Below are 16261 nucleotides of genomic sequence, written 5' to 3'. Positions count from 1 at the left end.
GCTGAGATCTGGAGTGATGTTTCACTCAGTAGGCTTCGTTGAATCACTGAAGATTGAATCACTAAGGTATCACAGTATTTTGTGTTGTCGGATCTTTATCCATCTCTCTCATCTCATGTCTTATGTTTTCATTCCCCGTCTTCTTCTTCCCTCCCATCTCCTTCCTCTTTTCCTTGCTGGTAATCAAAGAAAGAGCTTGATAGGTTTCCTGTCCCTTGAGGCATCCAGCTGCTGTTACTTCGTTCACTTACCGGCCTGCCAAGTGACTTACATGGGTCTGTAGTGTTAGGTCGAGATAAAATCTGAACCACAGGGATTGAGGGTGCCTTGGGATGGAGGCAAGTAAGAAGGTCAGAAAAGGAAAAAAAAGAATAACAAGAAGCTAGATGATGAACAACTCAAGATAAAAAGCCATCCTACCAATGCTAAATCCACTAAGCTCCCAGTTTCCTTGCTAATTTTTGTTGAATTCTTCTTTGCGAACATCCTTTGTAAACTTCATCACATCTTTTAAAAAGATTAATGATTACAATCAGCTCTAATGTGTTACATTCTGACCAACAATTCCTCACATGGTGCAACAAACCTATTACAAAGTCCAATATTCTCTAATGCATTGCACCAAATAGCAACTAAGTGCTACTGTTGAAGAATGTTTGCACAAGATGACAAGGATTAGATCATGTTTGTGAGGGAAAAATGTATAAACAGACTGCTGTTTTTTCTTTAAAATGGCGGCAGGTGGGAAGACAGGCAGGAGGCATACCTGAGGATAAGGTCAGTCTGGCAGGTAAATGAATCATGGCCACATGGCTTAACACAAGTTAGCTGTGCGTAATAAATCCCTGCTGCGTTTGCTGGCTAGCCGCCGGCAGAGGGAGGCCCTATTACACTGATGCATCGCTATACAGGCCCCATCTCAAGGTCATTAGCAGCAAGCTAACCGAAGGGCGTGTGCGTAACCAAGACAAACAGCCAACAAATGTACGCTAAGCAACGCTATCCATCTTCAGAGGTGGCTGGAGCACTTGCAAATAGACCTAAAGGGCTCAAGTATAGGATAACTCCAGTGCACCAAAGTTTATTGTGGAAAAAAAAACAGTGTGAAATGACTTTTATATGCTGAAGTGTAGGTCAGCATTAGTCTGAATGTATTTGCATGGGCTGTCTTTTAGAAGAGAGCTCTCAGCAGAATTTCTGTGCTTTTCTTCTGTCTATCCTGCTTCTACACAGTATTGATTTTATTTTTGGGCCATAGTTTCTGTGTCCTGAGGTTCCCTATCTCTGTGTAGAATAACTAGATCAGTTCTCAGTCTCTATCCAGGTCTTGAACTCATCACATCTCATCTCATTATCTCTAGCCGCTTTATCCTGTTCTACAGGGTCGCAGGCAAGCTGGAGCCTATCCCAGCTGACTATGAGTGAGAAGCGGGGTACAACCTGGACAAGTCGCCAGGTCATCACAGGGCTGACACAGACACAGACAACCATTCACACTCACACCTACGGTCAATTTAGAGTCACCAGTTAACCTAACCTGCATGTCTTTGGACTGTGGGGGAAACCGGAGCACCCAGAGGAAACCCACGCGGACATGGGGAGAACATGCAAACTCCACACAGAAAGGCCCTCGCCGGCCACGGGGCTCGAACCCGGACCTTCTTGCTGTGAGGCGACAGCGCTAACCACTACACCACCGTGCCGCCGGTCTTGAACTCGGCTCAGAAAACAGACCCTCAAGGTCAAGCAGGTATTGAACTGTGGAGTGAACTTCAGTGCCAGGAGATATAACGCTTGTTGTGATGGCTGCCCCAATTCTTTTTACCCATTTATTAAATAATACCAGCCAGTGTTATGGATCATATGCCCCACATACACATCCCTTCTCCATGTACCTATAAGGTGAACCTTTCAGGGGGTACTTAATTTCAGGCCAGGACTTCTAGGACTTCTACATTATCAAATCTGTACAAAACCATTTTAGATTTCCAAACATTATTTTTCCAACACAAAAAGGAGTATATTAGAGGGACAGGACATGTAGGATGGCTTGGAGATAAAGTAAGAGAGGCAAGATTGAGATGGTTTGGACAAGTACAGAGGAGAGATCCAGGGTGTATTGGGAAAAGAATGCTACAAAGATGAGATTTATGGATGTGGTGAAGGAGGACAGGAGGAGATGGAGGGACGTTATCCGCTGTGGAGACCCCTAACAGGAACAACCAGAAGAAGAAGATTTGCATGCGATGGACTGGCCTGCCTGAACTGGAGGGAGAGGGGGATGATTTTTATACAAGCAACTTAACAATGAAAACCAGCATTAGATGCTTGATAGAGCTTCTACAACTCCAACAGTGTTGTCAATTATTTTCAATGGAAAGTACCTCATGAATATGCTTAAAGGCACTAGAAGCCATCTTGATTTGCATCTGAAAATGTGTTACGCAATCATGCAAGAGTTTCTGGAGATATTTATAGAATAGAATAGAAAAAATAGAATTTAATGAAATAAAAATATATATATTATTCTATCCACATTCACTGGAAATGAGCAATCACATGCTCTGATTGGCTACCCTACTACTAGGATATCAGCTCATACACCGTGAGTAGAGAAAAACAAAATGGCAGAGCGTGTTGCTGAACCAACCAAGGATGAAATAAAAACTTTACTCAAAAACAAAACCCCCAAAAATACAAAAAAGCAACAAAATATGGAATAAAAGTATTTGATGGTAATAACATATCTTTTCTATTTTTCAAGAATTATTATGATAGCATTTTTTTTTCAAAAATTGCTACTGTCATTGCACCGGTTTGTTTACATTCTAAGCGGAAATGATTTTGTTGGACATTTTGTAGGAAATTTTTATTTATTGAATTTGCCAAAAAATAAAAATGCTCTGTTTCTCAAAATCCAGTGAATGTGGACAGAATAAAATAGTTATTCCATTCAGTCTCGTCGTACATGGCTTATAGCAAACCCTACGCACCTCGTCAGCTATCAGCTCATGTACAACTCGATTTTGTGGAATAACTGTTATATAGCTGATTTGCCATTGGGAATAATGGTGATCAATGATTGGTTGTTGAGACCAACGTTCATGAGTGACTGGTCACTGGGAATACATAGTTTTCACTGACGTCACAGCATTCCGGGGAACGCCCTCCAGCCGCCATCTTGTGGGGCAAACAAAACGGACCATCGCCATTACCGGCTACATTATCTCCGACGAATTTATGAAGTTATATAGTCAGTTTTCTAAAATAAAGATCAATGTCGGCAAAATCAAGCAAACGGAAGTATATAGATACATTGGACGACATCTCACGACAACGGTATGCAGCCAAACTGGCCTTGATTGGGGGAATTGACCCCACGAAGTGGACAAAGATGCATTTTCAAGTGACTATGCAGGGCTGCCATCCATATCGTACCCTGATATTGTGAACTATTTCGTTAATAGTAAAAGTGCCTACACACTTGACGACCTCAAAGCATACAAGTCGCTGGAGTCATACAATTATTTTGTCTGTGGCTGGGTCCGTGAAGTCCACCATATAAAAACAAGTGACAGTCATGTCCTAATTACAGCCAAGGTATGTAAACATTGGAAATAGAAATAGAAAACGTGACAAATGAGCGATATTAAGTGTACATTACAATGTAAACGTACACTCAGTGGTTCCAGTTAGGCATTCTCCAGAGATTGTTTACACGATGTTTTGGTTTCCAAAAACAAACTTAAACACAATTGATTGTTTATTTAAACAACTTACCACTTATAAAATGATTGGAGCAGACTTTGCTGTGTTTGGAAGGCTGATAATCCTTGCGGTTGATTCTCGCAAGCCATAGATTTCTCCTTTGTATGCTGAGTTTCTTTGTTTGCTCGCCTTTGTGCTCCCGTACAGTGGGAATTCCATAAAAGCTCCGCTTGACGTCATCATCTGACCTATTACGACAGCCGTGAATACAACAGGTGTGCACCATTGCTAGCTTTAAATAGCCTGCTTGGGTTCTTTTGAAGACTTTGTACTCGCGCATTACAATGTGTGCTCAGTCACCCGTACGGTAAGCTTGACCCGCAAGATGGCCGCCACTAGGGAATCCCCGACTCTGTGACGTCATGTGCAAACTATGTATAGTGACGATCAGTGATTGGTTGTCATGAATAGTGGTAAAGAGGGATGGGTCATTGGGAACTTTGGCAATCTTGATTTGCATCAGGGATCGGTCTCTGAGGACAATAGTCATGAGTTATTGGTTGTTGGGAACTATGATGATTAGTGATTGTTTGGAACAAAGTCACTAAATAAGCAATACTGATCTCTCAATCAATAAAATAAAGTGGCACACAGAAAGCTAGCCAGCAAGGCAGCCTTTATAACATGCAGAACTGTTTAAAATCTGCACCAGTTGAACACAAATTTTGCCAGTCTGGGAGTACAGTTGATCGTAAAACATACATTGTGATGAGTTAGGTTCACCCAGTGCTGTGGAGAATTTCAGCTGCACGACAGATACAAACTACACTGTAACTAGTAGTGCTTAAAATGGTTATAGATAAACACTGTTGCACAGAGTGATTACTGTATGTGACAGCAAGGGCGTGGTCGAGCTCCTGAAAGGGCAAGGACTCTTAAAGGTCGCATGGCATCGTTTTTTCATTAATTGTGCGGTGGTCTCTAGTATGAATGAATGCCCTGTGAGCCGGTTTTGGTGAAAAAATGCTGTGGTTCTCCTGTTTCAGGCTGTTTTAGTTTGGTGGAGGAGCGGGTGGCGGGAGAGCGACAGGATTTCAGCTCTTATCATTAATATTCATGACATGTAAACGTGTTACCTCTGATTGGCTAACAGCACTGTGATGCTACCTCCAGTGGGTCAGAACAAGCGGATGTGGGTGTCTTACTATGGCGAGAGAGAAGGAACAAACCGCGAAGGGAAAAATACCGCGGGCTGACGTCATTAAGGTGCGACGCGAGGAAATAAAATAAATTCAACAAATGTTTGGGTTTTTACTGAACAAACAAACAAATAAAATGAACGAGTGACTTAAAAAAAAGAATGTGGGTGTCTTTGTAAAAACTGTTTTGATTGGCTATTATAACAGAGCATGCTGCATGCTTTTTGGTTTTGTAGCGCAGAGTACCTGGCTAACTGCAGGGAGCGGTTAGCTGCACAGCTAATGTAGCCATTGCAAGGCTAACGTGGCACCGATTTTAAAACACGGCAAAACGACCAGTTATACACTTACTTGTTCGGTGTTTGTGGCTGATGCGGCAGGGATGCTTGGTACGGACCCAGGCTTCAGTGACAGCTGATGTGCAAAACCTGCCCTGTACTGTCCCAAGTTGTGGAAACATTCCTCAGGAAAATGCTTCCGACAAACATACACCGTCTTAGGTAGACTCGACAGCGTATTATTGGAGTAAATAAAATTAAGCCACTGCGTCTTCAGGGGCTCTCCCTTCGGCAGTAAAAACAGACTCCTTTCTGTGTTGTCACATCCATGTACAGCGCAATTTCCATGTTTGGTGGCAACTTTTGAGTTGGGCGGGCAATCCATACAGTGGGTGGGAATCATCTCCCTTGCTGACGTAGTAAAGGGAAGAGCCTATCAACGCGCCATTTTGACACGCCATTCTCAAATGTTGACAAAGGGTGGGCATAGTTTGGTTTACACATTATGAAATTTCTAGCCACTGGGGTGACTTAAGAAGGTCAGAGGAACTCATTTTAACGTTAAAAAACCTCAGAAAGTGAAAATTTCATGCCATGGGACCTTTAAAGGGTGATTTGCTTCAGGTTTCGGCACCAGTGTAGCACTTTGTATGATAAGCTGGGGCACTGAAGCGCTGGGACAGGTGGGATACTTTAGTTGCTGAGTTTTATTTTTCACTTTTCAGCATTCTCTTTCAAGTCTCACACTGAGGCACTCACACACATACATAAACACACACTGCTCCAGATGAAGCTGTCCCTCCTCTCCGCTTTCTCTTTCCTTATCAGCCCTCGGCTGTCACTAGAACTAGAACACACACTACATTAATCAGATACAGGTGTGACCATTTTGCCTCGCTGTCCATTGAGGAACTGGTGCTTGACCACGCCCCTGCTGCCACAGATATATTTCATCATCCCCAGCCAATCCGAAACACAATCTGGCATAAACACAAAATACTATCTCCATGATCGAGACTCAGGGGAGCAGATAGCATCTATTTTCTTCAATGTAATATTTACTTCAAGCAGCATTCAAATATACCATGGTGTATGATAAACTCAGCAGCACGGTGGTGTAGCAGTTAGCACTGTCACCTCACAGCAAGATAGTTCTGGGTTCGGGTCCACTGGCTGATGGGGGCTTTCTGTGTGGAGTTTGCATGTTCTCCCCGTGTCCGCGTGGGTTTCCTCCGGGTGCTCTGGTTTCCCCCACAGTCCAAAGACATGCAGGTTAGGTTAACTGGCGACTCTAAATTGACCGTAGGTGTGAATGTGAGTGTGAATGGTTGTCTGTGTCTATGTGTCAGCCCTGTGATGACCTGACGACTTGCCCAGGGTGTACCCCGCCTTTCACCCGTAGTCAGCTGGGATAGGCTCCAGCTTGCCCGCGACCCTGCACAGGATAAGTGGTTACAGATGATGGGTCGATCAATGGATGGATGGATGATAAACTCAAATGATCCCTCTCCAGGGCGGCACGGTGGTGTAGTGGTTAGCACTGTCACCTCACAGCAAGAAGGTCCTGGGTTCGAGCCCCGTGGCCGGCGAGGGCCTTTCTGTGCGGAGTTTGCATGTTCTCCCCGTGTCCACGTGGGTTTCCTCCGGGTGCTCCGGTTTCCCCCACAGTCCAAAGACATGCAGGTTAGGTTAACTGGTGACTCTAAATTGACCGTAGGTGTGAGTGTGAGTGTGAATGGTTGTCTGTGTCTGTGTGTCAGCCCTGTGATGACCTGGCGACTTGTCCAGGGTGTACCCCGCCTTTCGCCCGTAGTCAGCTGGGATAGGCTCCAGCTTGCCTGCGACCCTGTAGAAGGATAAAGCGGCTAGAGATAATGAGATGAGATGAGATCCCTCTCCACCCATTTGTACTTTCTGCTTGGGCTTTCATGAAACAATGGCATTTTAGTAACTAACCATAGCAACAAATGAAACTCTTTATTTGAACATGTTGAATGAAAGAATAAAGTACAACATTAATCTCAATTTGCCAGTTTGCCAGTAAGCTCAACCTTTCTATCACTACTCAACAAATCTCATCAGCTAAATAACCGCAGTGGGCTGCTGACTCCTTGAATTACGACACATTTAGACCTGGTTGTGGCATTTGAATTTTGTTTGTGAGTGTAGGCTATTTGTGTGTTTAAATGTGGGAGACAGTGAGAATTGGTCATAGCAATGCATTATCTTTTCATAAAGGTAATGTTGTTAGCCCACAGTAATCAGTGCACAGGTTATTCATCCAACCCTCTCAATTACCACCACAGCATTCACTCATTCACTGTGAAAAGAATGAACCGCTCTCATCTGTGTCTCCGTAGCAGTGTGTGAGGGAGGCATTGAGAGCAGAAGTCAAATTACTCAGCTTATGCTTCAGCCAACACGCTGATCTATCTGTTGGCCCACAACAACCCAAATTAAAAGTATCTCTCTCTGCCTTGCTGATTTGTTCCACTGAGCCAAAATGTTTCTGTTAAAATAAAGCACATCTATTCATGCTTGTGCGAACTCCTCAGGCCAAAACGTTCACAGCTGAGAACAATCTCTGGACTGACGTTCTTGATAAAGGTACAAAACTAAAATAAACAGAAAAGACTTGCAAGCATGCATCATGCCTTTTCCCACAATTTGTACTGTATGTATTTCAATAGGACACAACAGGGAGAACAGAAAGTTGTGCTGGATAGACCTGCACTCAATCTGGTAACATTTTACCAAGCAAAGCTGCAATGATCAGTATGAACTCATGGCGTATTACATGATTTACTGCATTAGTATTGACAAAAAACAGCATAATTAAATGGAATTATTTGATGTTTGTCTTAAAAAAAAACTAAACACTGAACGGCAGCATTAAAGTGCTGATGACACGTTTTTGACATCTTTGGTGATGTTTTATAACATAAAAAGTAATTCCCGATGATCTATATATTAATTCACGAAGGCGCCTATTTTACAAGTTATGATAAAAAAACGCGGCTATTTGGGCAAATTTGACGGGGCTGCAGCACCCAGGAGACGAAAGAGGAGGAGGAGCTATATGATGTCAGCGAAAGAATCTTCCTCCTAACTTACCAGTTTGTTGTTGATGCGACAGGTGTTCAGTTTATCATTATTAGTATTATTATTATATATTATATATATAGGGGTGGCACGGTGGTGTAGTGGTTAGCGCTGTTGCCTCACAGCAAGAAGGTCCTGGGTTCAAGCCCCGGGGCCGGCGAGGGCCTTTCTGTGTGGAGTTTGCATGTTCTCCCCGTGTCCGCGTGGGTTTCCTCCGGGTGCTCCGGTTTCCCCCACAGTCCAAAGACATGCAGGTTAGGTTAACTGGTGACTCTAAATTGACCGTAGGTGTGAATGGTTGTCTGTGTCTATGTGTCAGCCCTGTGATGACCTGGCGACTTGTCCAGGGTGTACCCCGCCTTTTGCCCGTAGTCAGCTGGGATAGGCTCCAGCTTGCCTGCGACCCTGTAGAAGGATAAAGCGGCTAGAGATAATGAGATGAGATTATATATATATATATATATATGTAGTTATAGTTATTATGCCTTCGCGTTGTGTTGCCGGCTTTTGCTCCAAAACCCACAAGGATGGGGTAAGTTTATTCAAGTTTCCCAGAGATCCCGAGCTGCATGCAAAGTGGGTGAAGCAAGTCAGGCGCACTCGTGACAAGTGGGAGCCCTCACCAACATCCGTCCTGTGCTCTGAACACTTCGATTTGGATTGTTTTGACACCCTTCCCAGCTTAAAAGAATCTCTTGGGTGTTCAGTTCAGCACAAACGTGTGTTGCTACCATCAGCAGTGCCTACAGTATTCCGGAGGGGGTCTACTAGTAGCTATGCCGGATCCAGCAGTCGCCTGGGACAAGGCGACTCCTCCAAAGACAGTCCTCCTGTCAGAACATGTGTTGAGAAACGACATAAGATAAAGGTACGTAGAGCTATAGAGTGCTCCGACATGATGCTAAAAATAGTAACCATGCGGTCTGCGCGGCCATCTTGGAAGTGACTCGCTCCAGAGCGCTCATACAGTACACATCATAGAGTACACATTCATGATAATCATAAATGTAATCATAAAGTCGGCGTGATATCAGTCATGTATTTGCTTGTGAAAGCTTGCGGCTTTCATGTAACTGCCGCCTAGCAACGAGAGGCAAAGGGTAAAGAGGGTAGGCTATCATAGATTCTATTCGGAAGAGATCAATACATGATTGCTTAAAAATTAGGTATTTTAACAATTTGCATCTGTTTTGTGATTATCGTGACACTTGTGTGTTATATAGAACTGTATGTCTTATCAGCACATCGAGGATCTTCCACCGGAGGCTTTAGCAAGTACTCGTAGCAACACTACACTTTACCCTTTGCCATGCGTTGTTAGGGAACGGTAGCAAGTACCCCGATGACCGACTTCAAGAATATGTAGAAAAAATTTAGAAATTATACTTTCCAAAAGTCATTTGAGCTTAGTGTATTGCATTTCCATTTATATTGTAGGTTCTTGCTGATGTTTTTGCGGAGTATGACGCAGCTGCTGAATCAGAAGCTGCAGAGTTTGTATGTACTAGTTGTGAACATTCACATTATTATCAATCTCATTTATTTAAAATCAGATAAAATCATGCCATCATGATCACTGCTTAAAGTACCAGTATTTGGTTGTTCTTTTGTTCAGAGGAAGAGCTAGCACTAGAGAGTTCACCGGCGTTTTCATGCGCCATTTCCATTGAGTAGAACAGCCAGTGAAGCGCAGCGTGTTCTTCCGCTGAGGTCACAGCATGGCCGCGAGCCACGGACCCAGTTTTCTTGTGCTGTGCAATTAAAAGTTGGATATTCGCGTAACAACAGCTTCTTTTCACGTAATTATAACAGAAATTTAACATGTTTGCCATGTTGTATAGTTTATTTAAGAAATTGCATAGAGTCATGTTCGTGTCATCAGCACTTTAACCATTAACATTAACTGTTGCAGGTCTACTCAGTTACAGTTAAATACCAATCCACATACAGTACAGTGCAAAAGTCCTATTTTTTTCATACAAACTTTCTTATCGATTTCTATTTTATGACTTCTGCATTATCGAGTCAGTACAAAAACATTTTAGAGTTCCAAACATTTGTTTTCCAGGACAAAATTAAAGGTTAAAAAAAAACACGTTGGTATCTGAGCAGCATATTACATAAGACAGGGGTTCTTAACCTTTTCTGCTTTAAGGCCCACCTAGAGGGGCTGAGCTGTCAACTGATCACCACCTGGTGGTGAGTTGGATCCGCTGGCGGAGGAGGAAGCTGGACAGACCTGGCAGGCCCAAACGTATGGTGAGGGTCTGCTGGGAACGTCTGGCCGAGCACTCTGTCGGGGAGGTCTTTAACTCCCACCTCCGGGAGAGCTTTTCCCAGCTTCCGAGGGAGGCGGGGGACATTGAGTCTGAGTGGACCATGTTCTCTACCTCCATTGTGGACGCAGCTGTTCGGAGCTGTGGCCGCAAGGTCTCCGGTGCCTGTCGTGGCGGCAATCCCCGAACCCGATGGTGGACACCAGAAGTAAGGGATGCCGTCAAGCTGAAGAAGGAGTCCTATCGGGCCATGTTAACCTCCAGGACTCCCGAGGCAGCTGACGGGTATCGGCAGGCCAGGCGTGCTGCAGCTCGGGCAGTTGCGGAAGCAAAAACTCGGAACTGGGAGGAGTTCGGGGAGGCCATGGAGAAGGACTATCGGTCGGCCTCGAAGAAATTCTGGCAAACCGTCCGGCGCCTCAGGAGGGGGAAGCAGTACTCTGCCAACACTGTTTACAGTGCGGGTGGGGAGCTGTTGACCTCGACTGGGGACATTGTCGGGCGGTGGAAGGAATACTTTGAGGATCTCCTCAATCCCACCGTCATGTCTTCCACTGAGGAGACTGAGGCTGATGACTCAGAGGTGGACTCGTCCATTACCCAAGCTGAAGTCACTGAGGTGGTTTGCAAGCTCCTCGGTGGCAAGGCACCGGGGGTGGATGAGATCCGCCCTGAGTATCTCAAGTCTCTGGATGTTGTGGGGCTGTCTTGGTTGACACGCCTCTGCAACATCGCGTGGCGGTCAGGGACAGTGCCTCTGGAGTGGCAGACTGGGGTGGTGGTCCCTCTTTTTAAGAAAGGGGACCGGAGAGTGTGCCCCAATTATAGGGGAATCACACTTCTCAGCCTCCCAGGGAAGGTTTACTCCAGGGTACTGGAGAGGAGAATTCGACCAATAGTCGAACCTCGGATCCAGGAGGAACAATGCGGTTTTCGTCCTGGTCGCGGAACACTGGACCAGCTCTATACCCTTCATAGGGTGCTCGAGGGTTCATGGGAGTTTGCCCAACCAGTCCACATGTGCTTTGTGGATCTGGAGAAGGCATTCGACCGTGTCCCCCGTAGTATTCTGTGGGGGGTGCTTCGGGAGTATGGGGTTCGGGGCTCTTTGCTAAGGGCTGTCCGGTCCCTGTACGAACGGAGCAGGAGTCTGGTTCGCATTGCCGGCAGTAAGTCAGACCTGTTCCCAGTGCATGTTGGACTCCGGCAGGGCTGCCCTTTGTCACCGGTTCTGTTCATAATTTTTATGGACAGAATTTCTAGGCGCAGCCAGGGGCCAGAAGGAATCCTGTTTGGGAACCACAGGATTTCATCTCTGCTTTTTGCGGATGATGTTGTCCTGTTGGCTTCTTCAAACCAGGACCTTCAGCATGCACTGGGGCGGTTTGCAGTCGAGTGTGAAGCGGCTGGGATGAGAATCAGCACCTCCAAGTCCGAGGCCATGGTTCTCGACCGGAAAAGGGTGGCTTGCCCTCTCCAGGTTGGTGGAGAAGTTCTGCCTCAAGTGGAGGAGTTTAAGTATCTCGGGATCTTGTTCACGAGTGAGGGAAGGATGGAGCGTGAGATCGACAGGCGGATCGGTGCAGCCTCCGCAGTGATGCGGTCGCTTTACCGGTCCGTTGTGGTGAAGAAGGAGCTGAGCCAAAAGGCGAAGCTCTCAATTTACCGGTCGATCTACGTTCCGACTCTCACCTATGGTCATGAGCTTTGGGTAATGACCGAAAGGACAAGATCGCGGATACAAGCGGCCGAAATGAGTTTCCTTCGCAGGGTGGCTGGGCGCTCCCTTAGAGATAGGGTGAGAAGCACAGTCACTCGGGAGGAGCTCGGAGTAGAGCCGCTGCTGCTCCACATCGAGAGGAATCAGCTGAGGTGGCTCGGGCATCTTTTTCGGATGCCTCCTGGACGCCTCCCTGGGGAGGTGTTCCAGGCATGTCCCCCCGGGAGGAGGCCCCGGGGAAGACCCAGGACACGCTGGAGGGACTATGTCTCTCGGCTGGCCTGGGAACGCCTCGGTGTTCTTCCCGAGGAGCTGGCCGAGGTGTCTGGGGAAAGGGAAGTTTGGGCTTCCCTGCTTAGACTGCTGCCTCCGCGACCCGGTCCCGGATAAAGCGGAAGAAGACGAGACGAGACGAGACGAGGCCCACCTATTCAGACTTGTAACGAGTCGGGGCCCATTAAAAAAGATCCCCAATTATTTTGGCTCATCTATTCTATTAGAATCTAATAATCTACCATAAAGTGTATTAATGGGATGCAACATCACTCCCTGTTACAGATGGGAGCCCAGGAATTAAATAAATGCAATAAAAACAAACCATTTTTAATTGTAGGCATTGTATTTAAAACTGTATGGATGTACCAGAAGCCAACAAAAAACCGTGCATGCAGGGTATTCTCAGTCAAAGGGGTTTAATGATCCAAAAGTGGAGTCTGGTCCATTAACACAAGAACTTATTGCCATGTTTGGGTCCAGCAAACAAGCAAGTTATTAAAACCAAGAAGTGGCTATAGAAACCATTCAATGGGATTAGATCCTTACATGCTAACAAAGAAGGATTTTCTTCCTACGAGTTGGAAAATTATCCATCCGTTGAGTTCCCCGACATCTCAAACTACCTCAGACATCGTTCTACACGGACAAACATGAAAACCTGGAAGAGCATGGAGGAGTACAACTTTTTATATGTGTCTGGGTTAAAGATCTGGGGATCAGGACACTACAAGATAGACGGTGGTAGATGGACCTAAGTGCACAAAGAGTGTTTATTAGAGATATGATATTTACAAAAACAACACACAAACTAAAGCAGAATCATAAAGCAGAGTATTTAAACAGAGTTATAAACATGGCTAGAAGCAAACATGACAGTGACAATGATGATACTTCGCAAAGCCTCTGTGAAAACAGCGTCCATATATGCGCGTGCTGATTGCACTCAAATCAGAATCAGGTGTTTCCCATAACGACTGGGTCCCAATTGCATACACATCATGCTTCGTGAGCGAGCACGGCTGCATGAGCTGCGCCAGACTCAAGTGTGCAAAAGTGTGATAGTCAAGTGTTCACCTGCTGTGTGACCACAACTTTTAGCTCACATGTATATTGCCACCAAAATGCCTCATCGATAACCCATCGCAAAGCATCGCGAGCTGTAGTGTGACCGTAGTTTAATGAGGCGGATGTGACGTCAGATGCAACCCAGCAACTGTACCCTACTATGAGTAAAAATTAGCTTCAACTTGGAAAAAAAGTTTGCAGCCCACTAGATGGTGCTTTGTGGCCCACTTATGGTGGAGAAACACCTACATAAGGGATCACTTTTCAGATTAAAAAAGAAAACATAATGAAGGCTGCTGGGTTTTGGTGCAAAATGAAGAAGCGAGTGTGACAGTCAAAGTGTCCAGAAGAACTGTGGCTGGTTCTGGAAGATGCTCAATAAAACCTACAGCTCATTTCCGCATAAAACTGCACTCACTGTACCTGAGACGACTATTTTTTTTTTTAAAGCAAAGGGTCGTCTCACACCAAATATTGACTTTGTTTCATTTATTATGGCTTACTGATTACTGTTTATAGTATTTTTTAAAAATGTTGAAACATTTAATTTCATTTCATTATTTTTAAGCCATTTTTGGTCTGCAGCATTTCTTTACATGTGCCTAAGACTTTTGCACAAGACTGTAAATGCCAACCATGCATTTTATTCATGCATGAAATGTCATCATTTTCCAACTTGAGGCAATAAAAGAAGTCTGACTTTATGGCGATTGGCAGGAGCTGCAGCCAAATATGAGAGACGGAATAAGAGACAGTAGTTACAGCATTTTTCTGCCTACTGTATGTTGTCAAATAGTGGACTACCTGTCTTTCATTGTCCATCTATGATCTGTAACCACTTATCCTGTGCCGGGTCGCACGCAAGCTGGAGCCTATCCCAGCTGACTATGGGTGAAAGGCGGGGTACACCCTGGACAAGTCGCCAGATCATCGCAGGGCTGACACATAGAGACAAACAACCATTCACACTCACATTCACACCTACGGTCAATTTAGAGCCACCAATTAGCTGAACCTGCATGTCTTTGGACTGTGGGGGAAACCGGAGCACCCAGAGGAAACCCACGCGGACACGGGGAGAACATGCAAACTCCACACAGAAAGGTCCTCGCCGGCCACGGGGCTCGAACCCGGACCTTCTTGGTGTGAGGCAACAGCGCTAACCACTACACCACCATGTTCCTCATTGTGCAAAAAAATGTAGAATATGCTGTATCAAGTGCAATTTTAGAGACTGACAGCCATATAATGTGAACGGAAGCCACATTGTTTTATATTAAGATACATTTGTAATATTCAGAAATTAATGCAATAATAATGACTCGGACTTTTCATGCAGCCTCAATGTATTCAAAATATATTAAACTGGCATAATCAACATCACTAATATATTCAGATGTTTGTTTGAGTATTTGCCTTCTTCTTTCATTTATTACTGTATTAGTATAAACTGTGTTGCTTTTTCTGTCTTGCAATTAGGTTACATCATACTGCAGTTGGAAAAGAAGCTCTCAGTTTTATCGAAAGGATATGGTTTAGACGCAACTGGAAAAACAACAACAACAACAACATTTTCCAGAAAAATATGGAACCCTTTGAGTTGATACATTTAATTCAAGTAGGACTCAATAGAGAAAGCTTTCCTCATGGAAATATGAGTGTGGATTTTGAATTTAAGTCATCAGCTCAGAATATAGTACAAAGTGAATTATTATCCACATACTTGCCAACTTTTCAAAATTCTCATGGGGGAGAAAAGTGCATGAACGATATTTTCAATTGGACGAGGGTATGATGCGCGGTGGGCGGCACGGTGGTGTAGTGGTTAGCGCTGTCACCTCACAGCAAGAAGGTCCTGGGTTCGAGCCCCGTGGCCGGCGAGGGCCTTTCTGTGTGGAGTTTGCATGTTCTCCCCGTGTCCGCGTGGGTTTCCTCCGGGTGCTCCGGTTTCCTCCACAGTCCAAAGACATGCAGGTTAGGTTAACTGGTGACTCTAAATTGACCGTAGGTGTGAATGTGAGTGTGAATGGTTGTCTGTGTCTATGTGTCAGCCCTGTGATGACCTGGCGACTTGTCCAGGGTGTACCCCGCCTTTCGCCCGTAGTCAGCTGGGATAGGCTCCAGCTTGCCTGCGACCCTGTAGAAGGATAAAGCGGCTAGAGATGATGAGATGAGATGAGATAATGCGCGGTTGAAATGATAAAAACAGTGGATCCCAATTAATTGCAAACCATTTGAAATTTCCACAATTAAAGAGTTTTTGAATTGTTGATATTGTTCTATCAATAACTATAGGTTATGGGATTCATGTATCAGGCATGAGAGAGCTCCGAGTGAAAAATCTGAAATAATACTCGTCTTGAATTTTAATATAATAACAATGAAAGGGAAGTCTTAAATCAGATTTTGAGCTGAAAAATCTCATGCCTGAATATTGTATACATACAGAGACCCACAGAAAATAACACAAGTGATGCTTTAGAAGAATGTTCATCATTTCTTAAACTAGTCACAGTGAATTAAAGTATTATTGGATTGCATCAAATGTGTTTTCCTTCTGTAAGCTCATGTAAAAATACAGAGGACTATAATATCATCTCATCTCATTATCTCTCGCCGCTTTATCCTGTCCTACAG

Source organism: Neoarius graeffei, chromosome 22 (genome assembly GCF_027579695.1).
Source record: "Neoarius graeffei isolate fNeoGra1 chromosome 22, fNeoGra1.pri, whole genome shotgun sequence".
Taxonomy (NCBI): domain Eukaryota; kingdom Metazoa; phylum Chordata; class Actinopteri; order Siluriformes; family Ariidae; genus Neoarius; species Neoarius graeffei.
Note: the sequence above shows the minus strand (reverse complement) of the source record.